This window comes from Nicotiana attenuata, unplaced genomic scaffold, assembly GCF_001879085.1.
Source record: "Nicotiana attenuata strain UT unplaced genomic scaffold, NIATTr2, whole genome shotgun sequence".
Classification (NCBI taxonomy): Eukaryota; Viridiplantae; Streptophyta; class Magnoliopsida; order Solanales; family Solanaceae; genus Nicotiana; species Nicotiana attenuata.
In genome coordinates, this window is record NW_017670383.1 from 198,757 (window position 1) to 212,468 (window position 13,712).

The window sequence follows — 13,712 nt, forward strand, 5'->3', positions numbered from 1 at the left end:
TTTCTGCGTGTTAGTCTTGTTGTTGTAGGAATCGGAGAGCCATCCGAGGCGAGGCCGTTCTCCTTTGAGGAGGGGAAAGGGTCGCTAGCCTCCGGGCTAAAGAATGACAACAATAAGCGGGAGATGCCTTTACAGGGTGATGGCGCTCAAAGGAGGGCGAGGCTGGGCCCGTGTTCTAGAGCGGAAGCATCATCCGAGCCTTCCGCGCCCGTGGTTCTCGATTCTGAAAAGGTGGTTTCTCCGTTGCCACTGCCTTCTCATTCTATTGATAGTGCTTCGGGGGATACTAGACACTCGGGATCTCCTACTCCGAGCGACCGTGTCTCGACCGGAGTCAATTATTTTTGAGCTGAGGGAGCTAGGTTAACGGATGCACGTTGGGCCTTCGAGGAAGCCCAACGGCTTCACTTTGTGGTGAGTTTCGACATAGGCTTTTCGAATATCGCGCCTTGCCTTTCTTATTGGGTTTTCTTTTGCAGGCCTTTGACATGCTTAAGTCCGGGCTGCTTCATCGTGAAGCCTGGCTGCGGAAAGCTCTGGATGAAGAGAGATCCCTTAGGCTCCTTTGCGATGAAAAGGATGCCGAGCCGGAACACTTGCCGAATGAGCCGAGCCGGAGCTTGAATTACGAGAGCTTTTTGAAAGAGCAGGTAGCTTTCCGTTCCGGGTGAGTATGTATCCCGCCTTCTGGCTTCTGAGGTTAACACTTTGTTTATTTCAGTTGAAGAAAAGGACGGAGGCCCTGGAGCGTCTTCGGGATGAAGCCGGCCGAGCCAAGAGTGAACATGATGAGCTAAGAGCTCTGGCGGAGGTTCAGTCTTTAGAGGAGAGGGATGCCTTGGCTAAAGTTCTCGACCTCGAGGCCCAACTTCACTTAGCTTGTCACAATGCTTCGGCTCAAGCGGACGCGATTGCGAAGCTCGAATCCGAGCTTTTGAAGGTAAGGGCCGAGATCGTTGTTGCCCTAGCTGAAGCTGTGATGAGCCGAACTAAGGCTGACCAGGAGATGGCGATCCACTTAAAGGATGCTACTGATTCTCAAGCCGAGTTGAGAAGGATCCTCGACCGTGAAGAGAGAATTAAAGAGTATGCTCATTGCAAGTTTTGAAGGAAGAATCTCGAGAAGATCTGTGCTAGGGGATTTGTTCTCTCGGAAGAGTTAGCGCGAGCGAGGGTGGATGAGCGCGATGCTCGGCTGCTTCTGTCTGGCGTTGGAGAAAGCGAAGATGAGGGCGGCGGGCCGTAACTCCCAGGGGGAACGTAGATTGTTTCCATCTGTATGTAGTATTTTCAAAGCATGTTTGTAGATGGAGATTGCGTTTTTCATTTATGTGTATAATTAAACCCTTGCGGCTTTATTTCTTCCATACCTCTTTCTGTCTCAAATTTGGCCAGGTGAACTGGTCTTTGATTCAGTAGGAATCCTTAGATTCGTGATATGGCCCTGTGGCTTATTAGGCTGGCGATAATGGCTCTTATGCCTCGGGTCGAAGTGACCTTTCAGTGTAAGCTGGCGTTTGAGCTCTTATGCTTTTTGCCCCGGGGCATTTTCAAGTAACTATTTTGGGTTCAGTCGCCGAATCGGGTTGCGACTCGAATTCATTCGACCCTAGAGTTTTTAGATTTGCATAGGCTGGTGACAATGGCTCTTACACGTTGGGTCAAAGTGACCTTTTATGTGTAAGCTGGCGACAATGGCTCTTATGCTTTTTGCCCTGGGTCATTTTCATGTAACTATTTTGGGTTCAGTCTCCGAATCGGGTTGTGACTCAGCTCATTCGACCCTCAAGTTTTCAGATTTGCACGGGCTGGCGACAATGGCTCTTACGCCTTGGGTCGAAGCGACCTTTTGTGTGGGCTTTATATTCCCTCATTAAGGACTTTTTGCGATGATTTTTTCCTGACTCTTCGACGGTTCGAGAAGAACCTCGATTACGAGCCGTTTGTGGCGATGATCGAGCACCTCGGGAGGTTTGGCTCGGAGGCTGAGTAGCTCGAAGCCTGTGATTTGGAGCTGACATGGTCGAAGCTCTTTTGCCTATGCTGAGGGTAGCCTGTTTTTCGGTTCTTTTCGAAGTAGATTCGAAGTAATTGAAGGCCTGTGATTTTGTAGCGATGGTCAGGCGTCCCTGAGTCGCGTTTGTTTGGCTGGTACAGCCTTATGGCCGTAGTCATTTGTGCTTGGCCGAAGCCGTTTTTGATCCCGAGTGGAGTGGTTTAGGCGTCTATATCGAGGGTATGCCTTTTTAGGGGTCTTACAAGTTCGATATATAGCCTAAACTTTGAGATCGGGTTTTACGCCTTTAGCAAGGTCTTACAAAATTTTCATGCCGTTGATGTCGCGCCCCCTTTTTCTCGCGAAATCGGGTTTATGACATTTGGAGGGACAAGTCATTCCTTTTGGGAACTGGGTTGCATTTTTGGAAGAGTCGCCACTTAATGATTAGGGTGCATTAGGACACCAAAAGGGTTTGATTTGAATAACCAGAGATATGGGTAAGGGCTTGAAATCATTTCAAGGGGAAGGTGTATAGGCACCCCTCAGAATCTCACTAGTGTGGGTTCCCCGGCCAGACAATTATTGTGAATTGAGGTGCAATTAACATATAGGTGATAAGGCCCAAATAAGAGGGGATTTCAACACATAATGGTTTGAAAGTAAACAAAGTTTGGAAGAATAATTAAAAGAGCTGATTTTAAAATAAAGAAATACCATGTTAAAAGAGAATAAAGCATAAAGGGGGGGGTTCCTAGGTTTATTAAAAATATGGATCACCGCACACAATGTTCGGCAATCACTCCTCAATGAGGGGCTACACGTGACATTATCAACGTGGTCATTATATCCATATCTACCCTTCCTACCCCGTTAAGGTATTAAAGCACAGATTGGTCTCGATTACTTATTGCATGCATTACCCGTCCCACTCCTTACATCAGTCCCGGAGGCACTTAGGACTACTAATCCTAAAAGGGAGGGATATTAGGCTTATTTGAAGTTTCTAAGGTAAAAACTCTAAGACGACATACAAAACACATATTGCACATTTAGGGGGAAAGCATACAAACAAACAAAGGCTCATATATACTCCCTTAAACAAGAAAAGCATAATTAGCATGACATGCACATACTTTTTTAGGCCTGACTAAAAATACAAAGGCAAGGAGTTTAAAAAAATGAGGCATATTGGTTTATTACATAACGCAGATAAGAAGTTCTAATCAGGCATGCCCGCTGGTTTGTAATGATTAATAGAAACAGATCTAGTTTACAGTTATTACTCTAAGGCTTGCCTAAGTGTTTAGACGAGGTCCTGTAGGCATGATATCTACTAAATTAGAAGGTGATGAGATAGTAAGGCTCGAAATGAATTATTTGAAGTCCTATATGCATACTCGTTAAACGAGGGGCTTAGATTATATAAAAGAGATACAGAACGTACAAAATTTAAATAAATTGGTTACAGGTTCTACAGGTGATAGCATCTACTTTTATTGACTGTGAATGAAAACGAATCAGAATTGCTCGAGGATCCCTATAGGCATGATTTCTTGCATTACTGATTTTAGACGTGGTATCTAATTGCAGAAGACCTTATAGACTTGGTGTCTAAGTGCAGAAACTTATTTTATAACCTTATAGACATAATATCTAATACAGTTTGAATCATGCAGAAACTAAAATTATTCTTATAGGCATGGTTTCTAGGAGAAGTTTGAATATGCCGAAAGTTAAACACCCTATTAGTCATGGTTTTCTAGGTGAAGTTTGAATATGCAGAAGTTAAAACACCTATAGGCATGGTTTCTAGGTGAAGTTGGAATATCAAGAAGTTAAAACACCTATAGACATGATTTACCCCTGCATGCATAGTTTCCCACCCTTTTTTCACTAGCCAGCGCCAAGATGTTTGTTACAACTTATTACAAACCAGAATGATAAATTACATCAGAAAAGTACAAAGAAAAGTACAACCAAGGGAAGCCTGATCTTGACTTCCTCTCTGAGTTATGAGATAGACCAACTAAGAGACCATTGATCCAAAGCCTTTCTCCAATTCGAGAGTGTCAGAGTTCCCTAAGAGCCTCAATGGACTCCGGGCAGTGCTCACACCCAAATTGTATCACCAAAATAGGGACAAGTGCAGTGTGGAAGTGCCACGCTCAAGTTGTCCAAGTTCAGAGGGAGCTCATGGGTCCCAAGGCAAGGCTCACAAGGGGGGGGGGGGGGGGGGGCAGAACTTAAGTCTAAGAGAGAGTGCAAGTGAAGAAACAGAGTTCTGAGGAATAAAGGAGAGGGAAGAGGTGCTGGGAAACAACCATAAACAAGTTGAATAATTTCATACTACAAGGGGTTCAGGGGTTGGGAAATTGCAAAGAGCCTATGTACTTAGGCAAGGGTCAACTTTGGGCATGCACATCAATAAAAGATGCTGCACGCCTATACGCCACCAGAACACACAATATCTAGAGAATACATAGAGGTTATGATCCTAGGGGAATCAAGTTTGAGTCATGGACAGCAATGCTTAATACTGTCATGCTCAAACAAACCATCAATATCAAGCACATTTAGGGGGTAGGGGTTTAGGATACTTAATGCATAGATTCGGAATAGGAAAAAAAGAAATTAACACATGCTAGAAAAAGTACTGAATTAAACACAAGCAGTAGGAAGAAAAGGAGGCAAAGTATTAAGTAAACATATTGTTGTGATGTTGAAATTTTTAAATCAGGACATACCAGGTTCAAAAGAAGAAAAATACAGTAAAGTCAAGGTAGCAGGTTTTGAATGTAACTCTGGCTTCAGTCGCTAAATAGGTCACAGTAGAAGTAGTAAAGCAGAGAGAAATGGTTTTAGTGTAAGTGATTTTAGACGAAGAGTGCTCGTCTGTGTACTAATGAAAGAGCAAGGTATTTATTGCTTGAAAACAGGTGGAAAATAAGGCAAGAATCATAGTTTAGCAGTAATTATGGAACTTATGTACTAATTAAAAATCAAATCAGTATCAAAGACTTCCTTTAATTAAGGAGTTAAAATTAAACGGTAATGGGCAGAAAACATTTAAGGAAAGAAATCAGTAGAGCATCATGTGCAGAATAGACAATTAGGGGTAAGTACATAGAGGATTAATTAAGGAATAACTAATGAAAATCTTTGAAATACTCGGTTAACCTTAATAAGGTAAGAAACACAATAAATTTGAAGAATATGGGGACAATCAGCACATAGTATGTCAAGGAGTCAGGGATTCGAAATTACTGATTTGGAGGAATAACATGGGTTCCAATGAATAGACAAATAAACCAAGCTAAGAACAGGAGAATCGAAAGTCCTAAAGGGAAGTTTTTAAATCATCCAATAACAGGGAAATCAGTAAAACAAGGAAAGAATCAATTACTTAACACACGAGTGCAATCAGAACTAACACAAGGAGTGGTTTGAAATCATCCACAATTGGAGGTCATTTTTAGAGGGAAATTTTAGCATATAAAAAGAGTGCATAAACATTAGGCATGCGAAGTTGAACTTATGACAAAGAGAAGCATCATGCAATAACAGTCACAAAGTCAGTAGACGGTGAAACATGGTAGTCACATAAGTCTCAACTTAGTAATAGAGAAAAAGGTATCGAACATGCAAAGGGGACAAGTAAAAGGCCCTTCTGAAAAGTATAGTCTAGTTTCAATGATTGCAAAAACCAATCATATAAGAAGCAGAAGTTGAAACAAACAGGATTTTGAATCCAGTCGAGCAACCTCATAGATAAGGCAGTTTTTAGGAAGCTCGAATGGGCCAAAGAAAGTAGGTTTTTGAAACCAAATCAAATTCAGAGACGATGAACAAGTAAATCACACAACAAATATTTTCAGAACTCAAACGAACCCAAAGATTTTAGGGTTTTCACCATCAAACGAGTCTAGAGATGAAAAATAGTAAATCAGACAAATACTAACAAAATAATTCAGAAATCTCAAAAGGTTAAGACCCATAACATTAAAACTCAAAAAGAACGACATAAGGAACACAGCAGAATATGTTTGAAACTCAAAGAAGGCTTCGAAATAACTTAACAAAATCAAAATGGGAAAAGGTAAAGGGGTTTAGAAGGTAGAGTTTGAAAGAAACCTTGAGAAAAATGTTCAGAAGTTTAGGAGCAAACACGGATCTAAAACAGACCTAAAGAAAATCGGAAGAACCTTAAGGTTAGGGTTTTCAGAAGAAACCCAGATGGGTGAGAAGAGGCTTGGCAATCATCGATCTAAGCAGGAGTAAGGTTCAAGGCTTAGCTTGAATTGTCCATGGCTGGGCGCGGAGCAAGGAGGTCAAGAGAACCGGTGTAGACAGCAGTAGAAATGAAATGGAAGCCGAGTGTCTGGACTAAGACTTTTCCAGGATCTTGCCTTGAAAACCAGATAATCGGGCATGTTAAGAAGCCATACAGAGGTTAGATACAGGCTTCTACATGGCTTTGGAAGCCATTGATTTGGGGCGTTTTAGGGTGAGTGAAGGCGACCGACTAGGTTTTGAGAGAGAGTTGAGATGAGAATGAAGGGAGAAAGGGATTCAGAGGCGGCTGGGGGTGAGAAGAGAAAATGATAGGGTTTGGGGGTTGGTCGAGATTAAAAAGGGAAAGAGTTAATGTGAGCCGTTTTGATCTGAGCGACAACGACTGGGATTAAATGGGAATCCGGGCGGGTTATTTATTGGGTTCGTGGTCGGGTATGACTGGGATTTGGTCTGGGTAATGGGTTTAAAATTGGGGTTCAATTCAGGCTACAAATATGAAACACAATTGGTTGCTATATGTTTAAAATAGCCACTTTTCCCCTTATTTATTTTATAAAAAAAAAGTAGAAACAATTTCGAAATAATGAAGGGTATTTAAATGATTAATATAACATAATTATCAAATTTAAAAAAATTGGACCACATTTTTATATAGGACATAAACGTAATTAGATCTAAAAAGGGGCTAATATTGCAATTGTATGCAATTTGTTTAAAAAATACAAATAAATTGTAAAAATATGCAAAAAATTACATTAATCTATATTTTAGCATATACTATGAGAGTCCAATACATTGAACCACCAAAATGGTAATTTTGGGAATAATTAAATTGGATTTTTTCTGGATAAGATAGGCCAATAAATTGATTTTAAAAATCTTTAAAAAATAAAGGAAAATTAATAAACATTTGGACATACCCTATATATGCATAATATGCTATTTTAAAAAGTATTTTGCTTATTAAAAATATTTAGGGAAAAAATGGGTTCAAAGCTGCCCTCTTTACCAACGGAAGGATATGAAGAGTTGTTTTGGTAATGATATGATGGCCAATTTACCGAACGAAAATGTTTGAGGAGACTTTAGGCCGACTCTGTGGATTTTGAGCTGCCTACAATCCCTGGTCTTGACAGGAATTAGGGCCATCCCCAATATAGTTCGGGATCCGTCGGCGGAATAGCCGATTCGGATGACTTCCAAAGTGGTCGCAATATTCAGGACGGGGTGGAATGGTTAAGGCTGATAGGGCTGCGGGAACTGGAGCGGAATTCGCTCCTCGAGATGCCGTTGCTCGCCGGTTTACCTGTAAATAGCAATACACGCTCACATACTTGTGCGTAAATTTAAACATGATGCAACATTCCGTCGGACCATTAAGGTTGTCTTTGGACGGTTTAGCTGATGACGTCCTTGAGACCATGATTGTCCTGCCCATGAAAGCGTATAATAAAAAAGGCATTTCGCAGCCATGAAACGATGCTTTTCGGGCTTCGCGGATTGATGCTCAGAACCATGCATGCCTTTGAATAAATGATATGCGACAAGATTAAAAGGGATCTCAGGCCATGGCATGGGTTCTCCGGGCTATGCTAAATGGTGCTCTAAACAATGAGCCTCGGATAATTTGGCGGATCTTTCAGCCCACAGATGCAGTAGGTGGCGCGTTCTTCTCAGCGCATGCAAATGTAAATGAGATGGCGATCTTTTGTGTGCAAACATAAATAAGCAGGTGGCGATCTTCAGCATGGCAGGTGTAGAATAAGGTGGCGATCTTTCAGCCATGCAAAATGTAAATAAGGTGGCGATCTTTCAGCCATGCAGAATGCAAAGGTGGTGATCTTTCAGCCATGCAAAATGTAAGGGCGACGATCTTTCGGCCATGCAAAATGTAAATAAGGTGGCGATCTTTCAGCCCATGAAATGAAAAATGTAGATGGAGACAGTGTTAGTCTCGGAAGCCAGAATGGTAGCCTTATGCAATGCAGTAAAATGCAGATGGAGATAGTTTTAGTCTCGGAAGGCAGAATGGTAGCCTTATGCAATGCAGAAAAATGCAGATGGAGACAGTGTTTAGTCTCGGAAGGCAGAATGGTAGCCTTATGCAATGCAGTAAAATGCAGATGGAGACAGTGTTTAGTCTCGGAAGGTAGAATGGTAGCCTTATGCAATGCATAAAAATGCAGATGGAGACAGTGTTTAGTCTCGGAAGGCAGAATGGTAGCCTTATGCAATGTAGTAAAATGCAGATGGAGACAGTGTTTAGTCTCGGAAGGCAGAATGGTAGCCTTCTGCAATGCAGTAAAATGCAGATGGAGACAGTGTTTAGTCTCGGAGGCAGACTGGTAGCCTTATGCAATGCAGTAAAATGCAGATGGAGACAATGTTTAGTCTCGGAAGGCAGAATGGTAGCCTTATGCAATGCAGAAATAAAATAGAATGGCAAATGGTAATAGAGTTTTCTTAGCTGATAGCAGGTTGCGATAGTGTGACTGCTGGGGGACATTGTGATATAGGGAATATCACCGACGTGCGTGGATAGCAAGTGGTGGTAAGTGCAACAATTCTGAGAGTTTTATTCATGAACAATGTTTGTCTCGTGAGTGCATAGTATGTCAGATGCTTTCGCAATCCAAGTGTCTACATCCAAAGAAAAATCGTGAGTTTTGTAGAGGGGGGAGGTTAGTTCGCATCCCTGCTGTCTATGCTTGACCTGTTTGGCTTTGATCTGGTGATACTGTGCGTATTATTGCGGTAGCGTTGCTAAACAAGGTAATTTCAGCAATAAACAAGCACGACTTAGTAAAATCATAACATACACACATAATTAATAATAGTTTTCTTTAGATGAACCGACAACTGCGACGTGGTTCAAGATATTGCAACCCTTCCTTCTACAGAATTTTGAGGGTCCTCTTCAAAATTCTGCCTCAGTTTCAAATTGCGGGGGGGGGGAAATTATATTGAATTGTGACCGAACCCATAGGGCTGCCTACGTATCCCCTCTTAAATGGGAATCAGGTCAGGCGTAGTTCAATTTACATCATATAGGGAACGCATGAAAATTACACATAGTAACGCTTCACTGCATCTGAATTAATTGGCTTTGGCCAGACTTCTCCGTCTATTTCGGCAAGTATGAGGGCTCCTCCTATCAAAACTCGGTGAACCATGTATGGACCCTGCCAGTTGGGGGAAAACTTCCGTTTGGCTTCATCTGGACGCGGGAAAATTTTCTTTAACACCAGCTGCCCTGGCATGAACTGTCTCGGCTTGACTGTTTTGTTGAAGGCTTTGGACATTTTGTTATGATAAAGTTGACCATGGCAAACTGCATTCATTCTCTTTCCATCTATAAGAGCCAGTTGCTCGTAGCGACTCTTCACCCATTCTGCATCGTCAAGCTCAGCTTCATGTATTATTCTTAAGGAAGGAATTTCCACTTTGGTGGGAATGACGACTTCTGTACCATAAACTAGCATATAGGGGGTTGACCCAGTTGATGTGCGGACTGTGGTGCGATACCCCAACAGAGCAAATGATGGCTTTTCGTGCCATTGCTTATGTTTCTCTATCATTCTTCTCAAAATCTTCTTGATGTTCTTGTTGGCGGCTTCTACAGCTCCATTCATCTGAGGCCTGTAGGCTGTAGAATTCTTGTGTCTGATCTTGAAGGTTTCACACATGGCTTTCATCAAGTCAACATTGAGGTTGGAGCCATTATCAGTGATGACCAGCTCTGGGATACCGAATCGACAAACAATGCGGCCGCGGACAAAATCTGCCATGACTTTCTTAGTTACTGCTCTGTATGATGCTGCTTCGACCCATTTGGTGAAATAGTCGATGGCTACTAGGATAAACCTGTGTCGTTTGAAGCAATGGGCTCAATTGGACTAATAACGTCCATTCCCCATGCGGCGAATGGCCAAGGCGATCTTGTTGTATTGAGCTCATTCGGCGGCACCTTTATCATGTCTTCATGTATCTGACAACGGTGGCATTTTCGGACATACTGGATGCAGTCCGTCTCCATAGTCATCCAAAAGTAACCATCTCGGAGTATCTTCTTTGCTATGACAAAACCGTTCATATGTGGACCGCAGGTCCCAGCATGGATTTCCTTTAGTAGCTTAGATGCTTCCTTTGCGTCGACACACCATAATAATCCCAAATCAGGAGTCCTCCTATATAGGATTCCTCCGCTATGAAAGAAGTTGTTGGATAACCTCCGAAGTGTGCTCTTCTGAATAAGATTTGCAAGCTCTGGGTATTCTCCCATTGCTATATATTCCTTGATATCATGAAACCAAGGCTTTCCGTCTGCCTCTTCTTCAACATGGGCACAATAAGCCGGCTGATCATGGATCTTTATTGGAATGGGATCAATGAAGTTCTTTTCGGGATGTTGTATCATAGATGACAAGGTAGCCAATGCATCGGCAAATTCATCCTGGATTCTGGGAACATGTCGAAATTCTGTCTTTGTAAACCTCTTTCTCAACTCCTGCACATGGTGCAGATACGAGAGTATCTTGGAGTTCTTGGTTGCCCATTCTTCTCGGACCTGATGTATGAGTATGTCTGAATCTCCAATCACTAGCAACTCTTGAATGTTCATGTCAATGGCCATCTTGAGCCCTAGGATGCAGGCATCATACTCGGCCATATTATTGGTGCACAGAACCTGAGTTTGGCAGACACCGGATAATGCTGACCAGTTTCTGATACTAGGACTGCTCCTATGCCAACTCCTTTGAAATTTGCTGCTCCGTCGAAAAACATTCTCCAACCATCATAGGATTCTGCGATGTCTTCTCCTATGAATGATACCTCTTTGTTAGGGAAATATGTCTTCAAGGGTTCGTATTCTCCATCCACGGGGTTTTTGGCAAGGTGATCTGCTAGTGCCTGTCCCTTGATTGCTTTCTGAGTCACGTAGACAATGTCGAACTCACTCAACAGGATTTGCCACTTGGCCAGGTTGCCAGTCGGCATGGGCTTCTGAAAGATGTACTTTAGAGGATCCATCCTTGATATGAGGTATGTAGTATAGGCAGCGAAGTAATGCCTTTGCTTCTGGGCTACCCAAGTCAAAGCACAACAGGTGCGCTCCAACAGAGAATACCGGGCCTCGTACGGAGTGAATTTATTGCTGAGATAGTAAATGGCCTGTTCCTTTATCCCTATTTCGTCATGCTGTCCCAAGACGCAACGAAAGCTCCATCCAACACTGAAAGGTAGAGTAATGGAGGTCTACCCGGCTCGGGCGGGACCAAAACTATTGGTGTTGACAAGTATTCCTTAATTCCGTTGAAAGCTTTTTGGCATTCATCAGTCCATTTGGTAGCGGCATCCTTCTTTAGCATCGTAAAGATTGGCTCATAGATAACTGTAAACTGTGCTATGAACCGGTTGATATAGTTGAGTCTCACCAAGAAACTCATCACGTCCTTCTTGTTCTTTGGCGGTGGCAATTCTTGAATAACTTTGACCTTTGATGGATCCAGTTCTATTCCTGGGCGACTCACAATAAATCCGAGTAGTTTTCCGGCAGGAACCCCAAATGCACATTTCGCGGGATTCAGTTTCAGGTTGTACCTCCGTAATCTATTGAAGAACTTCTCAAATCTCCCATGTGATCAGTGGCCTTTTTGGACTTGATGATAACATCATCTACGTACACCTCAATCTCCTTGTGTATCATATCATGGAAAATAGTAGTCATGGCCCTCATGTAGGTGGCCCCTGCATTCTTTACCCCGAACGGCATCATCTTGTAGCAGTAAATTCCCCACGGCGTAATGAAAGCCGTTTTCTCAGCATCTTCTTCTACCATCTAGATCTGATGATAACCAGCGAAACAATCCACAAATGATTGCAATTCATGCTTGGCGCAATTGTCGATCAGGATGTGTATGTTTGGTAAAGGAAAGTCGTCTTTCGGACTAGCCCAGTTGAGATCCCGGTAGTCGACACAGACTCTAACCTTCCCGTCCTTCTTTGGTACTGGCACAATGTTGGCTAACCATGTCGGGTATTCTACTACCCTGAGGACCTTGGCTTTGACTTGCTTAGTGACTTCTTCTTTGATTTTCAAACTCATATCAGGCTTGAACTTCCTGAGCTTCTGCTTTACCGGGGGACATGTCGGATCGGTTGGTAATTTATGGGCCACAATAGTCGTACTTAGACCAGTCATGTCATCGTATGACCAGGCGAATATGTCCTCATATTCCTTTAGAAGTTCTGTGTATTCCCTCTTTTCTGACGGCGACAAGTGAACACAGGTTCGCGTTTCCTTGACATTTTCTGCATCTCCCAGGCTAACAATTTCTGTCTCGTCCAGGTTGGACTTAGGTCTGTTCTCAAAGTTCTCTACTTCTTTGACAATTTCCTCTGGTATATCATCTTCCCCTAAATCAATGTCCGTTTGTTGCGTTGTCTCATTGAATGTCACAGTCATTGGTTCATCAAGATAAGTAATAGTAATGCTGTATAAATGAGGTAAATAAGAGAAAAATAGTAATAAGTTTCGGAGTCATAAGGAAAAGTCAAAATTCTTTTGATAAATTTCGTAATTGTTTTGAACATTGAAGATCTTATTGCGAAAACAAAAATGCGAAAAGAAAATCATCTAGTAGTAAAAAAAACAGTGCATGACGCTTGTTTAGCCTTGTTACCCCGAGGCTCGCCGGGCTTTGGTGGTTCTGATGGTCCAGTTATTGAGGCGTGCTCCTCTGCTTACAGCCTGTATGGAAGTGCTTTCCTCCCCTCCTCCTCTAGAACGACACAACAATCCATATCATCGTCTTCTAGGAACAAATTCTTCACCGCTGCCAGTGCTTCCTCTTCTTCTGACCCATAAATAACATCGGCCGGTTGGAAAGTCTGTTCCAAGCGTGGTATTGGCTGCTCCTGCGGATAGTAAGGACTGCGCCATGGTGGCGACCAGTTGTTGAATTCTTTCCAGGTATTCTCATATCCCAAACCAAAAGTAGTGTCATGCTTCTTGAGCTTTATGGGTTTAGCAATCCCCTGGAGATTCTTGCCAAGCCCCTTTCCAGGTTTGTATCCACTCCAGTTCAATATACTCTCGATCTTGTTGTCCCACCATTTATCTTTATCAACAACATTGACTCGCTCGATATGGTGGTAGGTTTCCCCTCCTAACTTTCTTCTTCCCCCTATTGCCGGAATGGTCTGACGACTATATATGGGGTTGCTGCCATCAGCGTGGATGATTACTTCTTGGTGATTCTGTTTTTACGGCCTGATGCAGTGTCGAAGCCACAACCCCCGCAGAATGAATCCAAGGGTGTCCTAACCGCAGGTTGTAGGACGCGGGCACATCTATCACTTGGAACTCAACATCGAACCAGGTTGGCCCCGTCTGAAGACACAGGCTGATTTCACCGAT